This window comes from Rhinolophus ferrumequinum, chromosome X (assembly GCF_004115265.2).
Source record: "Rhinolophus ferrumequinum isolate MPI-CBG mRhiFer1 chromosome X, mRhiFer1_v1.p, whole genome shotgun sequence".
NCBI lineage: Eukaryota > Metazoa > Chordata > Mammalia > Chiroptera > Rhinolophidae > Rhinolophus > Rhinolophus ferrumequinum.
The window spans coordinates 542,049-568,412 of NC_046284.1; the positions used below are offsets into that span (position 1 = coordinate 542,049).

At 39.2% G+C, this 26,364-nt stretch overlaps 1 long non-coding RNA gene across 9 annotated transcripts in view; it reads left to right on the forward strand.

Moving 5' to 3' along the window:
- Nucleotides 1–26,364, forward strand: part of LOC117022311 (uncharacterized) — a 40,368-nt gene that overhangs the window by 12,612 nt on the left and 1,392 nt on the right. For 2 of the 9 annotated variants that reach the window (XR_004423021.1, XR_004423028.1), the window contains exons 3-5: nt 18,018–18,230; nt 18,832–18,952; nt 21,193–25,848. This is a non-coding gene — a long non-coding RNA (uncharacterized LOC117022311). Of the gene's footprint in view, nt 1–8,196; nt 8,299–8,605; nt 8,676–9,342; nt 10,408–18,017; nt 18,231–18,831; nt 18,953–21,192; nt 25,849–26,364 lie in introns of all 9 variants that reach the window. The other 7 variants (XR_004423025.1, XR_004423026.1, XR_004423032.1 and 4 more) reach the window with 7 other exon arrangements.

Consider the following 26,364-nt stretch of genomic DNA (forward strand, 5'->3'; position numbering starts at 1 on the left):
GCGCCTCTTTTGTTCTATTATTTAGTCTTTGACCCCTGGTTGCTGACACAGGACTCCTAAATCCTTTGGAATTTCCTGGGTGATGGGAGCATCTTTTGTTCTAATGAGGCAACTCTTCGTGGGCTCCTGGATTGCTTCTCCATGGGGGCTGAGCACCAGAGAGACCAAGCCATGAGTAGAACTACGAACTTTCAGCCTGATCCCCCATCCTTCGGGAAGGGGAGAGGGACTTGAGACTGAGTTAATGATCAATCTTACCTACACGTTGAAGACTCCATAAACATCCCAAAAAGATGGGGTTCAGAGAGCTTCTGGGTTGCTGAAAACAGAGGTGCTGCACCCAGAATACATGCAAGTTTCATGCACTCTGCCTCATACCTCACTTTATGTATCTTTCCACTTGGCTGTTCATCTGTATCCTTTATTATATCTTTTATAATAAACTGCTAAACGTAAGCAAACAAACAAAGCATGGTGGCTGGAATTGGCCCGTGGGCTGGAGTTGTGACATTTTACTCTTACAACTTCTGCTTAGTCACTGCTTTTCTCCCCTCCTCCCCTAATGTCTTAGAGCACTTTTTCATCTCCAGTCTCTGCTACTGATGACTTGTTTTTGTCCATATTTCAGAGTTATAAGTGTTGTGCCTACTTGCTCGCGGACCGTGAAAGAATTCATAAGTCAGGTAGAAATATAGAAGAAAGATTTATTAAAGTAAGAGAAGGGTCAGCTGGGCAGAGTCTGCTGGAAACTACTGCAAACTACTGCATCGAGTTTTTGTTTGGTCTCAAGTTTTATATTTTCTAACCAGGATGTAAATTGCTTCGGCCTGTAGTGGAATTTTCTGTTGAGTTTAGCTTTGTCCGTTGGGGTGGGGGAAGGTGCAGTTAAGCTGGTTATTGCAACCTTTGCTTATGTTATGTAGATTTAAGTTGGAGCCTGGAGTGGATCTCATACAGATGCAAAACGTCTCCCAAGTCACAGGGCCAGCACTGAGCGGAAGTAAATAGAAACAATGAAACTAGTCTGCATAGTAAATGTATAGGAAGCAGAACCATTAAGGCCTGGCGGAAAGGAGACAATGAAAGAGAGAAAAAAACTTTAAAAAGTCCAAGGCTAAATTGCACTTGTTAAATCAAATTACACCAGAGATCCAAATCTCAAAATAGAAGACTTATAGGGCCACCATTACAATCCCCTGTCTTAACATTCCCCCATCTCTGATCGGCAATGAAAAATCTTTGGAAATTGGGATGAGGGTCTGTCTTCTGTAACTGCTTCAGAGCTGGTCGGGGGCGTAGAGCTGTCCTTACCTACAAGAATAAACTTCTGAGAGCACTGGTGACAATAGCCAGATGGGATGGTCTCTGGTTTTCTGCCTGATATCTTGCTTCTACTACGAGCTGCTTTCCCTATACTCCGTCTTCCTGCCTTCCTCTACCTCCTAGCGACTGAATACTTGTTTTTTTCTTATTCATAACTTGAGCATTATGCCCTTAGGTTGGTTTCTTCTAGCTTCTAATGCATCCATTAACAACAGGCTTCTTCATACTTTATGTGAGGGGTTGCAATTGCAAATGCCTGCAGAGTCCCGATCGGGTAAATGTGTAAGATGCTTATATTTTCTTTCTTTCTCTTGAAATGCTTCTTTGGGTTTTCTCTTTTTTTTGTTTTGATTTTGGCTTTTCTTTCGTTTATCTACTTCTGATAGAGACATTGGAAAAGAGATTTCTCTGCTCTTCAAATAAAAACAAGAGTGTTTGGAATTGCAGTCACCTGGAATGTGCACCAAAGGCTGAAATATTGACAGGATTTCCATCTCTACAAGGAACCAGATTTTTTTTTTAATTAAAGTTTATTGGGGTGACAATCGTTAGTAAATTTGCATAGATTTCAGGTGTACAATTCTGTAATACTTCATCTGTATATCACATTGTATAGGAACCTGATTTTTTATTCTTTTAATGCTACAGGCCCACACAGTGTGTTTATAAATGCTTTTACAATCTCATAGTTTCTACTTCATGATTTTGGCATATTTGTAGTGTTAAGTTTTTTCCACGTGGTATGGGAGTTTGCAGTTTCCCCTGGACAGTATTTAAAACTAGGTCACAATTTTTTAAAAAAATTAATTTCAGGTGTACAAAACAATGTAATAGTTAGACATTTACACCCCTCACAAAGTGATAACCCCCATCCCCAATCTACTGCCCCCTGACATCATATAAATCTATTACAATTCCATTGTCTCTATTCCCTATGCTGTACTCCACATCCCGTGACTGTATGTGTGTGTGTGTGTGTGTGTGTATATATATATATATATATATATATAGTCATAGTTGACATACAATATTATTCGGCTTCAGGTGTACAGTGCAGTGGTCAAGCATCTACACCGTCCATGAAGTGGTCTCCCTAATAAGACACGTGCCCATCTGACACCCTACAAAATCTTTACATTATTGATTACATTCCCCAAACTGTCTTTCATATCCCTGTGGCAGTATTGTAGTTACCACTTTATGCTGTGTAATCCCTTCTCCTTCTCCCTCATCTCCACCCAAAACTAGGTCATAGTTTTGAATAGAGTTGTGTAGATTAGAATAGACTACATTAGGAACAAATAAATTAAGATAGAATGTAAATAATAACATATTGGTCTCCATCCGGCTTTGTGAGGTTTTTGTTTCAGCTCTGATTGTGTATATGCGTATCTTTGGTCCAATGTAATTGCATTTCTTACTAGGATGTCCTAAGAGTCCAAATAAATTCTATATTTGAATAAAGAAAATTTAAAAGTAAAGAAAACAAAGTTCTGTTTCCTCTCTGAGGAAAATGGTTTGAGGATTGGAAATGGTTCTAAGACATCTGGGAATGTTGGCAGTGGGTTTGTATCATCCGTTAACTTTAACTTCATTAAAAAAATTTGTATATAAGGTATACAATATGATGATTTGATATACATAGTGAAATGATTACTAATGTGGGGAGGAAGAAACTTTCCTCTACCCTCCAGGTTCTTCTGGCTGCTCTAATAATCAAATAGATGTGAGACAGATTAACACGCGAAAATAAGCTGATTTAATACGTACACATGGGACACTGCACACAGGAGAGTCAGAGACTCCACAGGCAGGAGAGGTAAGGAGATAGAAAGGGACCTGGGTAGAGAAGACATCCTGAGCTAGGGTTGAGGTAAGATGCCCTGGGGGCTTCAAAGGGTCACTACAGGATGAAAAGAGCAGAGCAGATGGTTAGTGACTATCAGGTTGCCCTGCCCTATAGGTGGGTCAAACACAGATGGTGGCTGATCGCTGATTGTGGCTCAGGCCCCTAATTGAAATTCTTCTAGGCAGTTAAAGGGACTCTGGAGCCTGAAGGTAAAATTGCCTTTAGTTCAAAGTAATTTGCATACCACTGATATGTCAGTTATCTTCTCACCTAGTTACTTTTTTTTTTTTTTTGATGAGAGCACCTGAAATGTACTGTCAGCAAAATTTCATAGTCAATCCAGTATTAACTGTACACATGCCTTCCTCACTCATCTTCCTCATAGTATTTGCATCCTCATGACTGGCTTTGCCATTACCCTGTCTTTGGTGAGGCTTTTAGCTTCAGCTTTTACTGCTAATTACGAAGTTCTCATTGTTTCTATTCAAATTCCAACGAGTGAGAATCTAATTAGCTTAGTTTATCTTTTTTTTGTGCAGTGCTTTTTAGACTTGTCATAGACTGCTGGCAATATATGCATTGATCCCAGCAACTGCTCAGTGGAGAAGATGTGAAACAAAACCTGGTCACCAAGAGCTGCTCTATCGCTGGGACAATGGACAAGGTGGTGGTCTTTAGAAAGCAGTGGGTGTACTTTTGGTAGGAACCTGACCTGATAGGTTTCCTCCAATGGTTCTCAAACCTGTGGTCTAATTCATGTTATTCTATGACTGTTGAAATGGTAATTGAGCTTTCCAGGGTCAGCAGCTCATTGTGAGAAGAGAAACAACTGTCAAATCCTGCTTTCCTCATTTCTTTGAAGTTGCTGTAATACAGCCACAGTTGCCTCAGGGTTTCACCCTAAATGGATACATGTATGAGTCACAAAGGCAATTGTGTAATTAGTGGCTTTGCCACAGCATAAGCTGCACTTCCAAAAAAAAAAAAGTTTCATCCTGTTGTGTGGAGGGGATTGTGTGTGATTTTCACTCCACAGTCACCCTCTAACAATTCCAGATGTTTCATATTTCTGCTGAGGGTCTGTTTCCTGCAACTATATACCTGTTACAAAGTTCTGAACTAATTCGGCTCTTTGATCTCAAGAAATGAATCACTTATCCTTCCTCATTGATAGGGTTTGTCATATGTAAACATGTAGAACAATGTGGAAGATAGGGGTTTATTGTTCCTGGCCATCCTTAACCACTGTTCATGCTTCTTTTGCTATTAACTGTGGCTTCCCCAACCTTGATTTCTCTCTCTACCTTCTAGGTTCTGCTCACTTGTCCTCATAGATTGGAGTTCCTTATAAATTTGCCTTCATGAACTCCTTTAGAGAAGAGACTTAAAGTGTCTGTTGCAAGGCTTGGCAAACATTTTCTCTAAAATCCTTTAGCCTTGTTGGCCACACAATCCCTGTTGGAACTATTCATTCCGAGAATCAGCCATAGCTAATGAAAGCAAAATCTGTCCGCAGCCAGATTTACCCTTTGGCTGTAGTTGCTGACCCCTTGTCTGTTCCCTACTTGTTTATAGGAAAGTTTCTTGTTTATTCTTTCTCAATATTTACTTAGCTACTGTTCTCCAATTCATCATTAACTTGAATTTAAGAATTACTTTGTAAAATTTTGCTTTGCCAGAAAAATTCACTTGGGGATATTATAATAGCATTTGATTTGTAAATTCATTTGCTCAGAATTAACATGTTTACAACATTTCTCCCCTCGTAGAGGCATTTATTCAAGTCTTTTTATATCCTGATAATCATAATTTTCATTATGTGGATCCCAATATTTCTTATGGTATTTTATGCCATATGTAGCCACAGTTAATTATATGTTTTTTTTCTATTTTAATGACTGGTTATTTTTCCTACTTTATTTCAAAATGGAAGTGCTATTTTTCCTGGTTATAAAGAAGTACTTTTTATAACCAATTGAAGTAACACAAGAATATAAAGAATACAGTCAAGATAAACTATAATCCCATCATTCAACTAAAACCACTGTTAAACTTTTGGTGTATAGACTTCTTCAGTGTCATAGTCTCTTTGATGTTACTGAGCATCATTTTATCTACTTATACCACCTGTTCAGAATCTGTGCCAATTAAGCAATTTTATGATTGATTATAACTTGGTTCAGAAAATGAATATGGTCTGCATGTAGAAAGAAGTGTTCTGGTTACATTGATGGTACATTTTTTGTAGTAAATTAAGAAATTGGCGTGTTAAAGATTATTTACCTCTCATTATATGTCAGCTATGATGAATGCCCATATAATTTATCTTTGTACAGTCAACTCATCATTTCCTTACCAACCATAATTTTTAGTCACAGAAGCTGCAGTGAATTCTCTCAGGGCCCTGAGCATGATTTGTTCCCATGAAAAAGAACCTAACAAAAGATTAATAGTGTGGACATGTTCTTGGCAACAGGCATGAGCGGAAGTATGCATTTGGAAGTATTAGAGAAGAGAATGTGATAGTAAAAATCAGTGGTTATAGTAAGGAGAAAATCCCCTGTTTTCTAATTGTACGTACAGAATTACTTTAGTCAATTTAGAGATAGCAACATGTGTATGCTTTGTCCTGGTCCTGGGGCATTCAAGTAAAGAGAATTGCATGAAGTATTTGTAACTAAAAAATATGAGTGCCTACTGGAACTTGATAGTAACGCCATTAACTGAAAGTAAGATATCAGATATTTGAACTTAGAATAACAGCTTAATATCTAAAAAGAGGTTTTGTATCACTGGGAACAAGTTTAGGAAACAAATGTAATTTTTCTTTTTTTCGAGAAGCATACTCTCTCCCCTTACCTCCCCCCCAGCCCCCCACCCCAAAGACTTGCCTGGTGGGGAAAATGCAGTGTTTTGCCTAAAAATCAGCTTGCCATTTGGTTCTGAGTCAGAAGTAATTACTAAGCTGTGAGTTTATGTTCTATAGATGTAACCTCATTTATTGACAGTTCCAATTCAGTGATTTAAAATGTGACAGTAAGGAGAATTATAACCCAAAACATCTAATAGTTATAATGTAAATATGTATTATGTTTAATTGCGGTTGTTAAAATGCAATTTGAAACTTGGGGGGAAATAAAGGTTGCCTATATAATTTGGCAGCTCAATATAAAAAAAACCAGATGGTGTGTTGGGCTGCTCACATAGGCGCGTACCAAATTCCAGACTTCCAGAAGGAAATAGTCTCAGGCCTGCTATGTTAACTCTTTCCTGTGTACATTGGTTGCATGTATAATAATAGATAAAAATTAGAGCATTCTATAATTGATCACGTTCAGACCCTGGTTTTAAGGAAAGAGGCAGGCCACTTTGATAAGAGTGATTTTAAATATGTGACTTGTTATGTTTGGGGCATGTAAAACATTTTGGGAGCCTTTTAGGTTATGTCAAAGTGTGACCTAAGTTTTTTGTGAAGTATTTTTAACAAAATCTTTTGATACATGGCTTTTTTTTTTTTTTGCTTCATTTTTTTTCTCCTCCTAGTGTTGCAAATAGTTAACTGAGAGAAGTGTGTTAATTTTAAATGTTGGGTGTCATTCCTTCCCCACATATTAAGTTGGAAATTGACATTCAAGGAACCATTCTTTCAAAAAACAGTCAAAGGGTATATTAAATTTTTGTTCTACAGTTTCACATAAATTTAATTAGAAAACTGAAAGTTAATTTAAAATAACAGGCCTCTCCATTTGACAAGATTTAAAAGCAGATTTTCCTATCTGGACATAATTCGATTCTGCTAATACTGTTTTCCCCCTTTATCAGAAATTGGAGGAATTGCTGTAACCTCTTTGATGCATTTTCCTGGTAAAGTTAAAAATGTTGAAGTCTGTACACCAAAATGTTCACACTGGTTATCTTCTGAGACAGATTTATGTGTTTTGGGTGCTTTGGTTTCTCTTTGTTTTTTTTTAATGAAAATATATCGGAAAAAAGTTAATAATTTAGTTGGTGGATTAACGAAAGATTAAAGGTGTTCTGACACCAGTTCTCTGACAGCACCTGGCACTCCTGCAGTTTAATTCAATCCTGTTCCCAGAAGTTAAGGGCAAAGTCTTCTGAAGACTGTCCCCCTGCTTCAGCTAACCTTAAGGCTGCCTGGTAAATTCAGGGGTTCCCATTACTGTCTCAGGTTAATTTGCTAGAACGATTTCCAGAACTTTCTGAAAGGGCTATATTTAGAATTATAGTTTTATTACAAAGGACACAACTCAGGAGCAGCCAAATGAAAGAGATGCGTAGGACAAGTTCTGGGAGGGTTCTGAATAAGGAGCTTCCATGCTGACCCATTGGTCTTAGGACATGACACCTTCCTGGCACATCAAAACGTTCATCCACCAAGAATTCCTTGAGCTCTGGGTGTCCAGAGCTTGATTTTATTGGGGTCTTATGTCATTGGCCACTCAATTAAGTTCAGTCTCCAACTCTTCTCCTCTCCCTGGAGGTCTTGGAGTGGGGCTGAAAGTCTGAACCTTCTAATCATATTCTTGGATTTTCATCCCTTCTCTGGAAACTCTCTAAAGGGCCTACTTTGAATCATCTAGTTAGCATAAAGTCCGGTGTGGTCACAAGGGGCTTCCTATGAATTACAGAAGAACACTCCCATTTCAGGCTTTTAGGAGTTCTGTGCTACCAAAGGGGACAAAGACCAGATTTATTATACATTTTTACATTTGCCTATGGGTTTCTAAGGTTTTTGTTCTAGTTCTTATTTGTTATTTAAAACTTGAGTGCTTCTGAACCGTCACCTCCAGCCAAGGCAGCCGAGGGTATTTCCTCTTGTGATGGCTCCATCCTAATAACCTTATATGTACATATTTATGCAAATTAGCCTGACTTCATGGAAGAAGCCTTTGGAATGAGAATTGTTCCAAAGTGCTCCATTGGCTTCCCAAGTAGATAACTGCGTTTTAGACAAAAAGATTCCTGGGAGTCAACCTGCCATCAAGTCACCTGTTTTGCCCCAGACGTTTCTTTCCAGGTTCAGCTTTGGACATCCAGGCCCCTCTGCGTTCAGCTCTTCAGCCTCCATTTGACTTCGCATTTCATGCACTGCAGAGTTAAGTCAGGTGAGGCGTCATCATGTCCCGTGGTCTGTAATGTTGCTGGGAATAGGGCCGTCTTTCCACAAGAGGGAGAATAAGTTATAAACCAGAATGCTTTGTTCAATGGGTTGAATTTTAGAGAAAAGCCATTAATAACATAGATTTCATGGTCTTTTACATTCCAAGAAAGCTTTGAAATTGTTTGGGATTCAGGTAACCCACATATATCAAAGGAAGTTAAGTATTAGATTCCACTGAAGTGCAGCTAGCCTCCCACATCAGGGCAGTGCTTTCCTAAACACGTTTGTTTGTTTGTTTGTTTGTTTAATAGGAAAGAAAACGGCTGTGCACAGAGGGAGAGCCGAGCATTGTCTATCCTTCAGAGACACCCCTGTGGCAGGGTAGGAGGAGGGTGGGCTTTGGGTATCAGACCTGCGACTCCAGTGTTCACTGTGGCCTTTTGGAAAGTCAGGCTTTACTCCTTTTTCAGTAAAAAAGAAAAGAAATCCCTTTGGGATTGAGAATCTTTTCTATTTATTGGCTCTCAGCCTTGATGTGGTCTTGAAGTTTTGAAATTTCTAGCTCTTAAGTTTTTTCAGGTTTAAGTTAAATGCACTTAAATTGACATACGCATGAACCATTTTAGTTGCAGTGTGCACAAGTCCTTACCCCAAGCATGGTACCGGGGTCAATTTGTTACCTGGCAACATGGTCCCAGTTTGTTACCTGGGAACATGGTCGTTGCAACATGGTCTTAAGAATGAATCATGTGGCCCTTGGTCTCATTTTACCTCTTCAAAGGTGGTTGTGTGTGCTGGGCTGACTGTCAAAGGCTTCTTGTATTGGGCTCTGGCTTCTGCTCCATGCCTTGCCTCCCTGCCTGTGTCTGTAAGCTCAGGTGACTCAGCAGAGGGTGAGCAGGGTGAGCCGGAGCCCTTTGTAGGTTCCCCCATTATCTTCAGCCTGTGACTTAGGTTAGTCTGTCCGGTAAGTCGCTTTGTTTCACCCTGGCCCCTGAAGGATGCCAAATATCAGAAACTATAATCACTTACATGTGTCCCCTTACAGCACACCCTAAGGTAGCTTTCCTCAGAATCTGGAGGTGCCTTCAGATCCAAGGAGCACGGTGCTAGGACGAGGCCTCATTTGGCATTATTACACTTTCCATGGTCAACAACCTGTTGCTGCTTTGGCATAGTGCTTTGAAGAAATCAAGCATCAGTCCAAGAAGAAATGTGATCAAAGCAGCTGTCTTCACATCACCGCATCTCCCTGGCAAGGCCCAACCATACCTCTGCCCTCTTAATGCTGGTCCTGGTTGTGTGTATTATGGGGATCAGTGATGGCGTATGCTCTGGGTGAATTCAAGCACTGGGAGAGGGACTACTTCTGGCTGTCATTTAGAGAAGTAGAAAAGGGGTGGTTTTCTGTAATGTCACGCTGATAGGGAGCAGCATGGAGGGGAGGTATATACCCTGTAGGAATCGGAAAACAGGTTTTTGTCACCGCTCAATGCTCAGTATGTTGCAAATAGAGTTTTGGGACCATCATCTTCATATACAAGTCCCAACTTGAGATGCCTCCATTATGGTATCCAAGAGCCCTCTCCTCCCCTCCCCTGGCTTTTCATGCCCTAGGGGACTCATGGGCCAGCCTGTGTCCTGCCAGTGTGTCCTGAGTATCTATGATTGTGCTCAATTTGGGAGAAGGGTGGGGAATCAGCAGTATTAAGATCTTAAAAGACTTTGTGTATTTCAAATGCCTCAAAGAATCTTACAGTCTGGTACATGCAGGACATTGAAGCAACAAATACACATAACTAGAGACATACTAACTTCACTCGAAGCACGTAGTTCCCATGCTTTCCACTTGAACTTAAGAGAGGTTAAGTAAACGCAGTAGTGCTGCGTGCATGCTAGAGTTGGGCGGTCTTAAGGAATACCATAGTTGTGTTAGGGCCACAGCACGTGGTAAATAATGTAGTGACAGGGTTTTCAGTCAGTAGGATGGTTGCAGACACTGACCTGCAGAATAACTTGGAACAAGTTTATGATGAAAAGAAAGACTGCTTTCATCGGGAGGAGGACTGAGCCTGATGCAGTTTGTCTGTGGTGCCCTCAGAAATTGATGAAGGTAATCTTGGTTCATGTCCACCACAGTGGCCAGTGCCCCTTGTCTTATTTGTCCTTTGCATGAGGTGTGCTTACTGTACTTAGTTTTTAAAGGGGCCCTAAAGTTTCCTTTGCACTTTGATTCACATCTCACCATCAACCACATATTAAAATCACTCAACAAAGGAGAGGTTTGCAAGCTTTAAAAATGACATACTGGAAGAGGTGGGAATAAAACTGGCTTCTGAATCATCTGTTTTAGACTAACTCCACCAAAAAGAAAACCAAGTGGCATTTTAAAGTGAAAAGCATTGCTGTTTTGTATGGGCAGCTCACCACAAAATTGTGGGGAAATAAATTCTTTTCGCGGTGACCTTGGAGTGTGGGTGGGATTCATGAATACACTTCCCTGCTGGGCTGTTTCAATAATTGGAAGGAGCACAGAAGATTTGTCATCGTTGGAAGGTAAGGTCGGTTCACCATTGCTTCCTCCCTACCTTGCATGTCAACTACAAACAGGTCTCCCCAGAGTCCATCCTATACCCCATCCACACAAAGGCCCTTCCTAGGGCCTCAGCATATTGTGCAGTGCTCCCCATCACAAACCCCAGTACAAAGAAGAAATTACAATGGCAACAATGTTGTAATGTTGTAGGCAGTGAAATTCCTTGATGCCTACTTAGTATCAGTGCCTATCTTCCATGTCTTTACAATCTGAAAAGGCTCTGAGACAATTTTATCACCTGTAGTGCCCTTTGGGAACCATATGTTGGCAATACAATCTCCAGGCACTGGCTTTAAGGACATTTTTCCTGCTAGTGGACAGGAAGGTCTAGTCCCACTAGCACTTTCTGTCTTAGTCTAATGGGGCTCCTCTGAATGCTGCACTTCTCAACTCTCCCCAGACGGGCTTGGTTGAATTTTCAGAGTGAATTTCTACTAATACTATCATTAGCCGTTACTATTCCTTTCAAGCATTCTGCCTAGGCTATATTACTTACATTTTCATAAAGTCAAGGTTATGCTGACAATTCCCTACATTAATAGTGTGGCTAAGCTTTCTTAGCAGTTTTTGGTAAATGTCTTTGGAATGTTGCTTTCTTGAAAGCGTGTTGATGCCATACCCCCTTTTTTTTTTAACATTTTTTTTTTTATCATACCCCTTTTTTCATTGTCCATTTGCTGCTCCTAAGTAAGCTCCTGTAGACACTGCCTTATTGTTGCATCAGCGACAGTCAGTGCTGGAGAACTGCTGTCCTAAAGTACATCTTACACATGGTGGTCCGTTATTTTTCTAGCTTAAATGAGTTTTCAGACAGGATTTAACACCCAGTTAATTGGCAGCTAAATTCAGCAAATAGATTCTCTGCCGTGCATTCAGTTATGAATTCCAATTTCAGTTTCTCTATGGACACATGAGAAGTAAGGACATCTTTCATATGTAGCTGCATAACCCTGTCCCTTGGTAATCTGGTGCAGAGTCTTCTGTTACAAAGTTTAGACCTAGTAAAATTTTAGAATTTTGCCATTCATTAACAAACACATTGCATCTTAAGGGCCTTTGATTCTAGGAACTAAATATTCATACTAACATATATACTTACACAGTGATATACCAGTCATTCTTTTTAGGTGCAATGTTTAATTTTACATAGAAATCCATTAGCTACCGTTGTTTCCCCGAAAATAAGACCTAGCCAGACATCAGCTCTTAAGAGCTGGTCTTACTTTACTATAATATAAGACCGGGTCTTAATGTAATGTAATATAATATAATATAAATATAATACTGGGTCTTATATTAATTTTTGCTCCAAAAGACGCATTAGAGCTGATGGTCCGGCTAGGTCTTATTTTCAGGGAAACACAGTAGTTGGGTTATTTCCATCCAGTGCAAATAGGTAATGCAATCAAGTTGCCCAATTGGCACCCACTTTATCCATTAATTGCAATTTGTAGTGAAATAATGCTATTGGATGTCAGTTTTCTGTGGGAAATTTGACCTTGTAAAATGGACACAGATGGTACTGCAAGCCTGGGTAGCTAATACTTCATCATATTTGTGTTAATTCGTGTTGCTGTTATATAGCAGCCACCTATCATATTTGTTGGCACTGCCTACCAGCTTGCAAATAAGAGTACAAATTTATGGAGTTCCCTGTCTACTTTGTTGTCCCTTCAGGGGTGTCGTTACCTGCCAATGTTTCGGGGTGTTTTCCAGTTTCATTTCATTAGCATCCCTCAATTCTCTGCCAGCACAATAGGCTTTAGAAAGAAAATTTGCCACAACTGATTTCCATATCTTCAGGAACCTATCTGCTTTTTGGGGGAGTGATTTTCGTCTCAACTTATCCCATTGCCCATCGTATCTTTCACAAAACTTATCAAATTTGGTGCTTGTGTTGGACAAAAAGACCCATTACCATAGGTCTTCTGTAATACTTCATTTGTCTGTCTTCACAGTGTCATCCTTTAAAATTATTAGCTTGATTTGAAGAAAATTCCTCCCACTGCACTACATGCAGCTTTGGGAACCAGCAATTCAGTAATGAAGGCATTTGGTGGAGTAACATTTTAACACTGTTTGGGGATCTATATTCCATTGACCGTTAGCTCTTCATGCTGAATGTGCCGTGCATGCATTGGATTTATTCCCATTGTCATTTGCAAGTAATTTTACAACACTTATCTATCTCCCATATTGATAGCGAGTATTTATCCTGGCATATTTCTAACTTTCAGATTCGACACTGTTTCAGAGTTAGGCAATTATTGGGTGTTTTTCTACTAAATTTGTCCACACGGCCTCACTTTTTAGCAGGTGCCAAGTTTCCACTCGAATTTTTGTTCTGAACGACCTTTGACAGGCAAAAGTATGTATGGGTAAATTTAGTCATAAGCATATGCCGGATTCTGTTAGCCTCAATACTGTCTTATGGCCATTATTTTATTATTAGTTCCACTGCTTATTAAATCTATGGTAATTGCGTGGACTTTTCATAGGTTGTAATGTATCAGGCCTTTCCAGACTTGTCTCTAAACTGCGGACAAATTGGAGCTAATCCACAATGGTATGCTAGCCAATTGGCATATTCACCGTTGCCCTTTGGGAATTTAGATGCTTTGAAGTTCATGTGAATGTCTGAAACTGGTGCCATCAGCGGTGCTACATAATCAGAAATATTGAGATTAGTAGGAATCTGGCGCCATCTTGTGGACACAAGGTAACCGTTATGCAGTACCTAATTTGTCCACATGATGGCGCCCTTTGCCAAATACTGAGATACCACAACTTACTCCCCTATTTTCCAGTAGTAGTATTACCATCTGATTCCTCTATGTTGAGTCACTAATATATTGTAAGATTGTTGAGCTTCTTTTATTATTAGACATTTAAATTTTAACGAGTACTCGTAGGTTTAGGTATCTATTGGTAGTGTGATTTTCTTGTTTATAGCTCACTTTGGTTGTGTGATATGTAGTCTTGCCAATTACTTAGTTCCAACATAACATGATAAGAATGGGGTTTTCACTTGTAAAACTTCAAGAAAACTTCATTCAGTTTTTGCAGTGTAGTGGACAAAAAGGAAACAGTGGAAACCCAATGTTACTCAATTTACCCCAAAACACAATGCCTTTTCAATATGTTAAGTTTACCACTCCCATCAGAAACAGGGTCATAATATTACAATCTGATAGTACTAAAGAGCCAAAAATATTTCAGTCTTCATAAAAACTGTTTATTCGATTCTAATATTGTTAATTTTATCTCCAATTCACTGAGGTAAGCAGCATTTTTAAAGTAGGTCAGTGTAATTATTATGTATGTTACAGTGGCTATTTTCCTATAAGTTTGGGCGTCTGCCACCAAATTTCTGCAGCTTTTTGTGTCCTTCATTGTCAAAAAGTATTTCAAGGTTCGCCATCTTGTGGACACAATAGTTTTCTTTCTATATCCTGTAGTACTGTATTAGTCCACAACACGTCGCTCTTCTCAAACGACGTGCCATAGCCTGCATCACAAATTTGGTTCTGACAGAGTATTAAAATAGTAACCTGAAGACTCTGCTAATGAGCCAAAAATACATTTGAGGAATTTCAAGGGCACTTATTTCATTTCTTGATTTTGTGCAATGACAGGTTCTAGCTCAAAGTTTGTCATTGGTGTTTGAGTGCAGTATAGTTTGTGTACAATTTGTTTAATTCAGTATCCCTCCTTCTTAGCTTAATCATTCTGATTTATCACTACCAGTTTTTAAATTTCACTAGCAAACTGAAAACTATATGGATGATTTCTTTACATCACATACCAAAGATCATGTGTTTCTCCTCAAACCAGTCACTCTCACAGGAAAACATTACTCCATATATGAAAAATGTCTGAGGGAGTAAATTGTTAAAGGCTTAATGTACTATTCCAAAATTTCCAATATTGTTATTTCATATATTTTATTGTACTTTTGTTGCAGTAACATTAGCTGACTTTGGTTAAATGTAAGCACATGCCCTATAAGCTGATATGACATGGTTTTTAGTTATATCCTCTTGGCTTGATCCGTTTATCATTATGGAACATTCTTCTTTGTCTCCTGTTATAGCCTTTGTTTTAAAGTCTATTTTGTCTGCTATAAGTATTGCTAATCCAAATTTTTTTTTTTAAGTTTCCATTTTCATGAAATGTCTTTTTCTATCCCTTAGTGTGTGTATTTTGATCTGAAGTGTGTCTCTTGTAGGCAGATATATAAGGGTCTTGTTTTCTTATTCAGCCACCCTATGTCTTTTGATTGGAACATTTAATCCATTTACATTGAAAGTAATTGTTGATAGATATGTAGTTATTGCCATTTTATTTATATTTTTGATCTTTTCCTTTTAAAGAAGTCTCTTTAACGTTTCTTCTACTGGTTTGGTGGTGAGGAACTCCTTTAGCTTTTTCTTGTCTGTCCTTTGATTCTAAACGTTAGCCTTCCTGGGTAGAGTAGTTTTGGTTGTAGGTCCTTGCTTTTCATCACTTTGAGTTATTTCGCGCCACTCTTGGCCTGGAAAATTTCTGTTGAAAAAATAGCTGATAGTATTATGGGAGCTCCCTTGTAGGTAACTAACTGCTTTTCTCTTCTTGCTTTTAAGATTCTCTCTTTGTCTTTAACCTTTGCCATTTTAATTATGTGTCTTGGTGTGGGCGTCTGTGGTTTCATCTTGTTTGGGACTCTACGCTATCTGGGCTTGAATATCCATTTTCTTCACCAGGTTAGGGAAGTTTGCTGTCATTATTTCCTCAAATAGGTTTTTAATCTCTTGCTCTCTCTCTTCTGGTACCCCTGTGATGTGAATATTGTTATGCTTGATGTTGTCCCAGAGGCCCCTTCAACTCTCCTCATTTTTAAAATTCTTTTTTCTTTTTACTATTCCAATGGCTACTTTATCTTCCAAATTGCTGATTTGATCCCCTGCTTCATGTAATCTGCTATTGATTCCTTCCAGTGTATCCTTCATATCTGACTGTTTCTTTTTTTATGGTTTCTATGTCTTCTTATCCTTATTATCTCTTTGTTGAAGTTCTCCCTGAGATTACTGAGCATCTTTATAACCAGTGTTTTGAACTCTATCTGGTAGATTGCTTGCCTCTGTTTCATTTAGCTCTTTTCCTGGAGTTCTGTCCTGTTTTTTTATTTGGGACACGTTTCTTTGTCTTCTCATTTTGGCTGCCTACCTGTGTGTATTTCTATGTATTAGGTAGATCTGCTGTGTCTCCCAGTCTTGGCAGTTTTGCCTTACGTAGTAGGTGCCCTAACGGGCCCAATGATGCAGTCTCCCTGGTCACCTGAGCTAGATGCTCCAGGTGTGTCTGTTTTGTGGGTTGTGTGTGCCTTCTTGTTGTTGACCCTTGATTGCTATTGGCACGTCAGTGGTGGTCACCAGATTAATGCAGACTCAGATTTGGTGCTGGTGATAAGCCTGGGGCTACTCAGAAAAAGGGACAGAGCATGCTGAGGCCAGCTGCCACCTGCCTGGGGCCCAGGGACCCCCGAGAGTTGTCCAAGAAAGACCACAACAAGGGCCAACACACTCACTGCCAAAAGCTCAGATTTTTCTTCTTGAGTCATGTTTGATTGGTTGTCTTTCTAAGAATGTGTCCATTTCATCTAAGATATCTAATTGGCATACACTGTTTGATAATATTCCCTTGTGATTCTTTTTGTTCCTGTAAGATTGATAATAATGTCCCGTCTTATTCCTGATCATATTTTGAGTTTTCTCTTTTTTAATGGTCAGTCTAGCTACAGGTTTATCTTTTTTTTTTCATTGTTTCAAAGAACCAAATTTATTTTCCTTGATTTTCTCTATTTCTTTCATTTATTTTCATTCCAACTTGTATTATTTCCTTCTTCCTGATTTATTTGGGTTTAGTTTGCACCTTTTTCTAATTTCTTAAGGTAGTTTGCTCATTTGAGATCTTAATTATTAATGTTGGTAATTATAGCTACAATTTTCCCTCTAGGGTCTGTTTTTATTGTATCTCCTAAGTTTTCTATGTTCTGTTTACATTTGCTTTCAAAGTATTTTCTAATTCTCTTTGTGATTTCTTCCTTGACCCATTGGTTATTTAAAAATTTGGTGCTCTATTGTTAGATGAATGTTTACAATTCTTATATTTTCCTGATGGATCCTCTGATTAAAATAAATTTTTTTTTTTTTTGTCTCTAGTAACAATCTTTTCTTAATTCTACTTTTTATTGGTATAGCTACTCTAGCTGTCTTTGATTACTGTTTTGACTGGTATATCTTTTTCCAAACTTTCACTTGCAACCTGTTTGTGTCTTTGAATCTAAAATGTGTGTCTTATCTTATAGATAGCCTATAGATGGATTGTATTTTTTAAATGTTTTGTCAACTCTTCCTTTTGATTCGATTTAAAAATTGTTTTGTTTAATGTAATTACTGGTAAGGTAGGACTGATGTTTTCCTATTTGTTTTCCATGTGTTTTATGTCTTTTTGTTTCTCTGTTCCTCTATTACTGCCTTCCTTTGTGGTAAATATTTTTGTTCTATTTTAATTCCATTGTTTCTTTTATTATATTTTTTGAACTATTTTTTTCATGTTTGCTTCTATTTCAGTAACATCTTACCTTAAAATAATTGACTTCACATTAATGCCAACTTAATTTCAGTTGTGTTCAAAATTTGCTTCATTATAGCATTGTTCCCTTTTTGTGCTATTATTATGCAAATTACATCTGCATACAATATAAACATCAACACAGTTTTCTAGTTATTCCTTTATGCTCTTGTATTTAAGTCAGAAATAAGAAGAAAGTGTTACAAATAAAAGTAGAATTTTTTTTTTTAATTTATTGGGGTGACAATTGTTAGTAAAATTACATAGATTTCAGGTGTACAATTCTGTATCACATCATCTATAAATTACATTGTGTGTTCACCACCCAGAGTCAGTTCTCCTTCCATCACCATATATTTGATCCCCCTTACCCTCATCTCCCACCCCCCACCCCCCAAAAGTAGAATTTTTGACTTTTATATTTATACAGTTACTTTTAGTTTCATGTACATGTGAGTTTCTGTTTGGCGTCCTTTCATTTCTGCCTAAAGAACTCCGTTTTTTATCTCTTGTAGGACATGTCTGCTAGTACTGAATTCTTTTGATTTTTGTTTATCTGGGAATGTCACAATTTGTCCTTCATTTATCAAGGATATTTTTGCTGGATACAGAATTCTCAGTTAACATTTTTTTCTTCAGTAGTTTAAATATGTTATATCGCTATTTTTTGGTCTCAATGGTTTATGACGAGAAGTCAGTTTTAACTTATTGAGGATCCATTGAACATGGTAAGTTGTTTTTCTCTTGCTGCATTCAAGATTCTGAAGTCAACTGAACAATTAGACTATCATGAGTATAGATTTGAATTTCTTTGAGTTTATCCTTTTTGGCATATATTGATCTTGCAGGTATAGATTAATATTTTTTTTCATCAAATTTGGCAAGTTTTTGGCCATTATTCACGTATTTTTGCTATCCCCTTCTCTCCTTTGTTACCTTTACTAAGAGTAATTCTTTTTCATTATCTTATACTAAGAGAACTTAAGGCTATATATAGTATTGGCTGAATCTCATAAGTAGTGTTCTTATTTTGTTGTGCACTAAAAATGTTTACTATATAATTTACATTTTATTATATAAATTAGTATATGTTACATTTTATTATAATTTATATTATTTTATTGACCCAATAGTTATTTACTGTGAGGACCTCTGGTTTGAACTACTTTTTCTTTTAAAAAATATGGTTTTACTGCATTATGATTAGACAATGTGGCTGCTGTCATTTCCCACATGCCTAGTTTTTAGTAACAACTTTATCTAGTAAGGCAAGTCCCTCATTCTTATTTTTTTTTAAATATCTCTATCTTCATGTACTTATTCTTCCAGGAGACCTTTAGAAACTTGTGAAGTTTTCAGTACAAATACCACTGGAATTGCAATTGGAATGGCATTGAATATATAGGTTAACTTTTGGAGAGCTATCGTCTTTGTACTCTTCTCACACATGGTATGTTTCTCCTTTTATTCAGGTCTTCAGTATTGTTTGTGTGTATCTATTCCACTGATTATCTTTAATATTTATTTCCTAGTTTCTGAAAGAATCAGGCAAATGTCTTAGGAACTGAGATTCTGGTGGGAAAAGTACAGATGTTATCTACATAGACTAGACTCTTCAGTATAGAATGTGACAAAATGTATTTGTGGATATGATGTTACCATTTCTCCCACATGGCCCTAGGAGCCTGCACTATTTAGAATGTTCTAGATCCCTGTTTTTTGTAACTACAGAGGTGATAGCTAATATTAGGGAAGTTATGTAGTAAGCCATTTGTTTTTACTGCTGTCAGCATCCCTTTGACCTTCCCCTTTCCCATTTAGAAGTGCTTCCTCCATATTGCAAGCTTCTAGGGACTCAGTGCTGACTGTTTACAAGATATGTATCCATTGAAGACCTTCAAACCGTCTAATATAGAGCTAACTGGTTGTGTTCTTACTACAAATGTTTAGAATCAGAGAGGTAAGAATCCTGTTCCACCTGTTGGTTTTGTTTCAATTTTAAGATCAGCTCTCTGAAAGGGGGCTAGAGGAGAACATCCAGGATACAGAGAGTGATTTGGACTTAAGAGTCTATGAGAAGGGCCGGCCCGGTGGCTCAGGCGGTTGGAGCTCCATGCTCCTAACTCCGAAGGCTGCCGGTTGAATTCTCACATGGGCCAGTGGGCTCTCAACTACAAGGTTGCCAGTTCAATTCCTCGAGTCCCGCAAAGGATGGTGGGCAGCGCCCCCTGCAACTAAGATTGAACACGGCACCTTGAGCTGAGCTGCCGCTGAGCTCCCGGATGGCTCGGTTGGAGCGCATCCTCTCAACCACAAGGTTGCCGGTTCGACTCCTGCAAGGGATGGTAGGCTGCGTTCCCTGCAACTAGCAACGGGCAACTGGACCTGGAGCTGAGTTGCACCCTCCACAACTAAGACTGAAAGGACAACAACTTGAAGCTGAACGGCACCCTCCACAACTAAGATTGAAAGGACAACAACTTGACTTGGAAAAAAGTCCTGGAAGTACACACTGTTCCCCAATAAAGTCCTGTTCCCCTTCCCCAATAAAATCTAAAAAAAAAAAAGAGTCTATGCGAAGCATCATAGGAGCTGTTTTGAGGACAACTCCTCAAAAATAGAGGGTTTGATGGTCTTTTCAGATTGATTATGGAGTCAGGAATGGTTGGTTTTTGCTTTTGAAAGCAGTTGTAGTTAATGGAGAAACAAATTTAAGAACTGCCCAAAGATAAAAATACTCTTGGAAGTGATACCTAGTGGCATGTGTGACCACTTGGGATGGAATTTGAGAATCTCCCTGCATAGAGTGAGAGGTTGGATTACAGGCACTTGAAAGTCACATTTATTCTTGAGATTTTGAGTGTCTGAGTCAGGGAAAATGATTCAATACACCCTCCATGTTTTACTGATGAGGAAACTGAGTACCAGAAGTAAAACTCAGAATATTTTGTAGGCATTCTTTGATTTGTATTGGGAGGAGGTGAAGACCAGACTAGATGATTTCATGGGTATAGAAGGGTTGTGTTGCTTTTATCCATCCTTTAGTATACTCTTGGTTGCAGCTCACCACATTAGATTAAGTGGCATTTTAACAAACATTGATCAAAAACACTAAAGGTTTAAGGAGGAAATTGAAAGCTTTAGTAGCAGGTTGTAGAAGATATTTTGGGTCATGAGGTCCTTCTGGGTTGCCTTGAAACCATTTATTTTCTGCTCCACGTTCAAGGGTTATCGGGGAAGCAGACCACCAGAACATGAGTTATATTGTAAGCTTGCAATCAGTCTAGTGTGGATGGAAATGAGGTCTCCATCCTTGCCCACAACTCTGGGAGCCACTATTCACTCATGGTTCTGTGACATAGGCTCAGAGTGATGGCTCTCTTTGTTATGTTGTAGATGTAGAACCTCAAGGAAAGAAGGACCTTAAAAAGTCTTATATTCAAAACAGCTTATTTTAATTTGACCCTAATTCCTTTTATAATATACCCAACAGATGGTCTTTTAGCCTCTGAGTAACTGCTCTTACTGATGGGGGAACTCTTTTATGAGTCAACTTGTCTCTTCTTTCAAGACCTCTTTATAGTATTGAGCTGAAGTATATTTTTCTTCAGCTTCAGGTCACTCAGCATTATTTGTATTGTGCCCCAACTCAAGAATATTGCTTTATTGTTCTCTCTCCTGAATCTTCAGCTTCTTCTCTCTGCTGCCTTTTGAGCTGCCAGGCAGTGTGCTGGGTGATGGGGATATGGAGACGAACTAGATACAGTCCCTGCCCTCAAGGACTTCTCAGTTTAATGAGAGAGTTCGATATGTACAACAGTATGGTATGCTCCACAATGGAGGTATGTATAAGGTACTAATGGGGTTCAGAAGAGAAATCATTTGACTGAGTCTGGAGATGCTAGAGGTTGGAGGAATTAGTGCTTAAGTTCATTCTTAAAAGAAGTAAAGATTGACTGGGCAGAAAACAGATGGAAGGACATTCTAACCAAAGGCATGGACACTGGAAATAGAATAATGAATTGGGAACTACAAGTGGTTCATGAAATTAGGTTGGAAATGTAGGCTGAGAATAGATTCTTAGATAGTATGCCATGAAATTTAGATTTCATTTTGAGTGTTTTAAGAAGGGGGAGCTTTCGGTAGTCACTCTGCCAGTAGTATGGAGTATGTTCTGGAAGATTTTCAAATCTGGACAGGGAGATCAGTTAGGAGGAAACTATAGTAAAGGTGATAAATGATCTAAGGCCACAAGAAATGGGAGTGGAGAAGGGATAACCTCTTAAGTAAGATTATAAAAACACAGACATAATAGAACATGGGAAAATTAAGGTGGTGAAGAGTGGGAAGAAAATCAAGGCTTTCAGACTTTGGCAAACGTGCACCCTCCTACTGCCAGCCCTGGTCTTGATGGAAGATCCTCTGATGTTCTTTAAATGAGTGTTGCTGTGACCAGGGCTTGGCTGTACAGATTTTGTAAGTTTCATTCTCAGGAAAACATCTGAACAGCTGCAGGGCTCTTATAGTATTACTAAGTTCTATCTAAAACCCACTCAGGGAAGAAATGGCCTTATTATTGTGTCGATAGCTTTATTTTGCTTAGGGATTTAAAAATGTTCATGGCTACAACTCCAAGTAAAAAATACATTCAATAATTGAAAACCTAAACATGTCCAGTGTTTTTCTCTTTTGTCAAAGCAATATAAACACAGTTTTCTTTGGGAAAGTCTGCACTTAAGGCTCAGAGCAGTGACCCTGGGGATTCAGAGAATGACTTTCTGTGACTAGAATGATTAATAATAGATTATATTTAAGTAGGCCTTATGCATTTTCAGTGGACCTTATGTAACTAGCCATCCTGAAGGGGAATAGTAAGAAGACGGGCTGGGAGACGAAGTCCTGAGCAGGATGGCAAAGCAGCACAGTGAGAATTTGGGCCTTGGGACTAGATAGCCTGGGCTCCAATCTGCTGTGACATGTTTTCACCTCAAATGCAAAATAGGGATTATAATATCTTTTTGCAGTGATTTCAGTGAAGGGGGGGACGGTAAAGATTTAATGAGACTATTTATGTAAATTGCTTAGAACAGGTCTGGAATATGCTGCTGATAATGATGGTAACCATGACAAGGATAAAAGCAGACAGTTAACGAGAGGGTGCTTGTACTTGACATTGTCAAATAGGTTGGGAAACCAGATGAATTTTGTCCATGCCCTGATCGCTAATGTATTGCCTTTGTTCTTATTTCCAAGTAGAAAGCTGTTGAAAAGTTGTGTAACATCTGAATAGGGGTTATCTTAAAAACATAGACAAATGCTTTGGAAATGGTCAAAACTGGATTTGAAACGTGACTCAACTGCTTACTAGCCGTGTGATCTAAGGCGTTACTTAACCTCATTGAACTTCAGTTTCTACATTTAATACAATAACTAATCTGCAGGGTTTCCATGAGTATATTTGTAAAGTGTATGCCAAAAGCACTCTATACATTATAGCTATTATTGTTAGTTCTTGGACACTCACCGCGTGACAGAAACAACAGCAGGCCCTGGTGGCTGGGAGGACTTCATGGATCCAACAGCAGCCTGGAGTTGTGCTCTTCTGAAGAAATCCTACTCGGATGGATATAATACAACCTGCTAAGTGTCCTAGCACTTAGCAGGTTGTATTATCATTGTCCGTGTCTATGGCTCTCGTCTACCAGACTCCAAATTCCTTACGTGCAAGGACAATGCCTTATTCATCTTTGTATTCGCAGTGCCTAATCCAGTGCACATTGTAGGTCTCATTAAATGTTTGTTGAATGAAAAAATGAATCATCAACAGACATTAATTGGGCGCCTGCTCTGTGATCTCCATGGGCTGAACTTCTCCCCGCCAGTTGCCTACAACGTCCAAGCTGTCTTCAATGTGCTTTCTCCTGAAGCTTACTCCTGTCTTCTAATTCTTTTGTGGAGGATTTTTCTGTGTAGTGCAAAGATAGCAAATATACTTCATCTCAAGGACCATCTCCAATTGATTGATAGTGTTTTCTAAAAAGGTTCTGAAGCCAGGTCTCAGCTCAGTGTGAACAGGGTTTATAACTAATTAGTGATGCTTGCTGAGGGTGGGGGAAGAGGGAGCAGTAATACATGTGCCACATACATGTCATTTAATATTGTGTTTTCCGTAAAATACTCTTGTTTCTATGCCTGCGTTTTCGTCATGGCTATTTGCAAGGTGTTCCTTGTGTAGGACCAGAGTGATCGCTGATCAGCAACTTCATCCTCAGTCTGGAATTTGCTCCTGTGGCTGGTATTCACAATTTCCCCCTTGCAGCTTTACCTCAGCCATCCCCTTACCTACACTGACAGGTAGGCCTCCACTTTCTGTTCAGCACTCAACAGGTTCATATTTCCGTTTTCTTCCTTAGTGTGATAAGTCATTATTGCTCCATGAGAAGCCTGCTTTCTGTGAGAAGATAGGACAACTAGAATACAAGTTAAACCATTCTTCCAGGGCCCTACAGTGAGTCATCTAAGCTGTGTTAATAAGGGAGAAAATTGAATGTGGTTGCAGGCAAGGGCAGGAAGAACCGAGAAGGTAGTCATTGTAGATGTGAGACAGAGAGGTGATAACAGATGGAATAAGATACTGAAAGATGATGCAGGTAGGTGGGAGGGTGAAAGACCTATGGCTCTAGAATGTGGCTGGAGGGTTAGCCTCAGGTGAAAGGAACTACCTGTTCACTGGAGCATAGGGATAGGGATAGGAAGGACACCTAACAAGGGTGTTGAAGATTTCTAATTGTAGAGGTAAATGATGGAGAGCAAGATGAGCAGCGACAGGATTGTGTAGGCAAACTAGAGTTTCTAAGGAATATCCAAAATGTCTGGCCTAAAGTCTGAGTGAGGCCATTAACAGGAGAGCTTCTATTATATCAAAGTGAAGAACTAGTTTCAAACTTGCATAGAAACTCAGGAAAATAGAAAGTGTTCTTGGGCCATGGTCACAGGCAACATTTGGTTGCCTGGGACTGACCTTGACTGATTGAAGAGTACACAGTTAGCAAGAGGACTTACACAGAAATGGATCTGAGAATCCAGACTACATGGAAGGACATTAGATCAGAAGTGAGCTCAGAGTCTGTGAACAAAGAGGGGACTAGTGTGATCAAAATAGTTGACTAGTTGGAAAACTGGAATGATAGGACCTGGAATCACAAAGTAGATTTTGTAATGTTAAGATTTCACAACTGGAGTAGTCTCGATACCTGTGAAGCAGCTAGGACATCAAATGGTCATTTATATGGATATTTAAGTGACCCATGGTTACAGTAAAAGCTTGGCTGGGGTGAACACTGTGGGCCCGATACAAGAGGCTTCAGTGAGTGAGAAATGATGTGGAGGTTGGCATTGGGGTGGAGTATGAGCCTCGGAAGAGTGGCGGGGATTACTAGAAGATACAGACCAGTTTGCACATTGCACTAAGGTTTTGGCCAGCAGAATGAATGCCAGAGAAAATGATCCATAGTGAGTACCTTTTGCCGGCACCTTGCTATATGCTATCCATTTACCCATTTTGGGTCTGTCACCTTTTAGATGTGACGGTGAGCAGCAATCCCAGGGGAGGACAGCTAGGGGAGCCGCTGGCCGTAGCACTGATGGAGTCCTGTGGATATCTCCTCTAACTCTTTGAAAGAGCAGCAGACTGGTCAACTTGAAGTGGCATAAAGATTTAGGATTAATTTTTTTCCTTGACCTTGACCTAACTTCATTGAATGGTACAAGCTTTTGTTGGCTGTGCTCCGTAATGTACTTTAGCCTCTGAGTGTCTAAGTTGAGGTATGAGCTAATACTGTCTTTCAAAAAATCCAGGCACGGAACTTTAAAAACACATATTGAGTAACTAGAACAAGACACACAGTCCTATTATCTAATTGAGCTTTAAAGATGAAGGGATCCATCCTGTTTAAACCCTACTGTAGCTGTTTCTGTTCTGTTGGGAAGGAGGCCTAGAAATTGATGCAGAGGGATGACCCTTAGGACTTGGAAGGTAAAGATTAGAAGAGTGTCTGTGAACCCTCTGACATTGCATGCAGTCAATTTTCTTGTTATGATCTTCAAATGAACCAATATTCCAGGAAAGGTTTGGAGGCACTGTGTTTGAGTGGCCAGGACTTCAGACAGCCCACCCCCTCCTGTGGGGGCTGCTTTATATTTATTCCTTAGGAGGAGCTGCTGGAAGACTTCATGTGAGAGAAGAAAAGGAAAGAAGCAGAGGATAATTACAGCCTCTTTTCATCTGAGCTTCACAAAGCATGATTCAACAGAGGGATCACTCTCCTGAGACTCTCCAGACCACAGGTTGCTCTTTTCAACTGCATGCTTAGCTCTCTTGAATGCTTTTCTTTTCAGAAGTTGTACTGTATGTGTCCATGAACTGTTATTTCTCATAATGAGCAACCTATGTTTACAGCAAACAAAAACAAAAACCCTAAATTCTGGCATAATACTTGTCCTATTAGGCCTCCAGTAGTTAAAAATTGCTGGGTCCCCAGTGCTGGTAAGTAGGCTACCAGAGGAGTTTGGATTTCAGCAACAAAACACACCAGCTTCATGGAAGGAAGGCAGTCAATTGACTTGAAAGTAATCTGTCAGTCATCTGCAATTGGGGGAACATTCATGTTAATCAGCCTGTTACCCACTACCACCTGATGTCATGGCAGCCACTCCTGGAGAGGCTGTAGTCAAGGCCAGCAACTCTATGTCAACTAATTATGAAATGCCAGGAGGGCTTGCCCCTACCCATGGACCCCTTCTGACTTGGTCATCAGAGGTTAAGACCTGTCTTAGACATATGATATGTAATTACAGAAATCT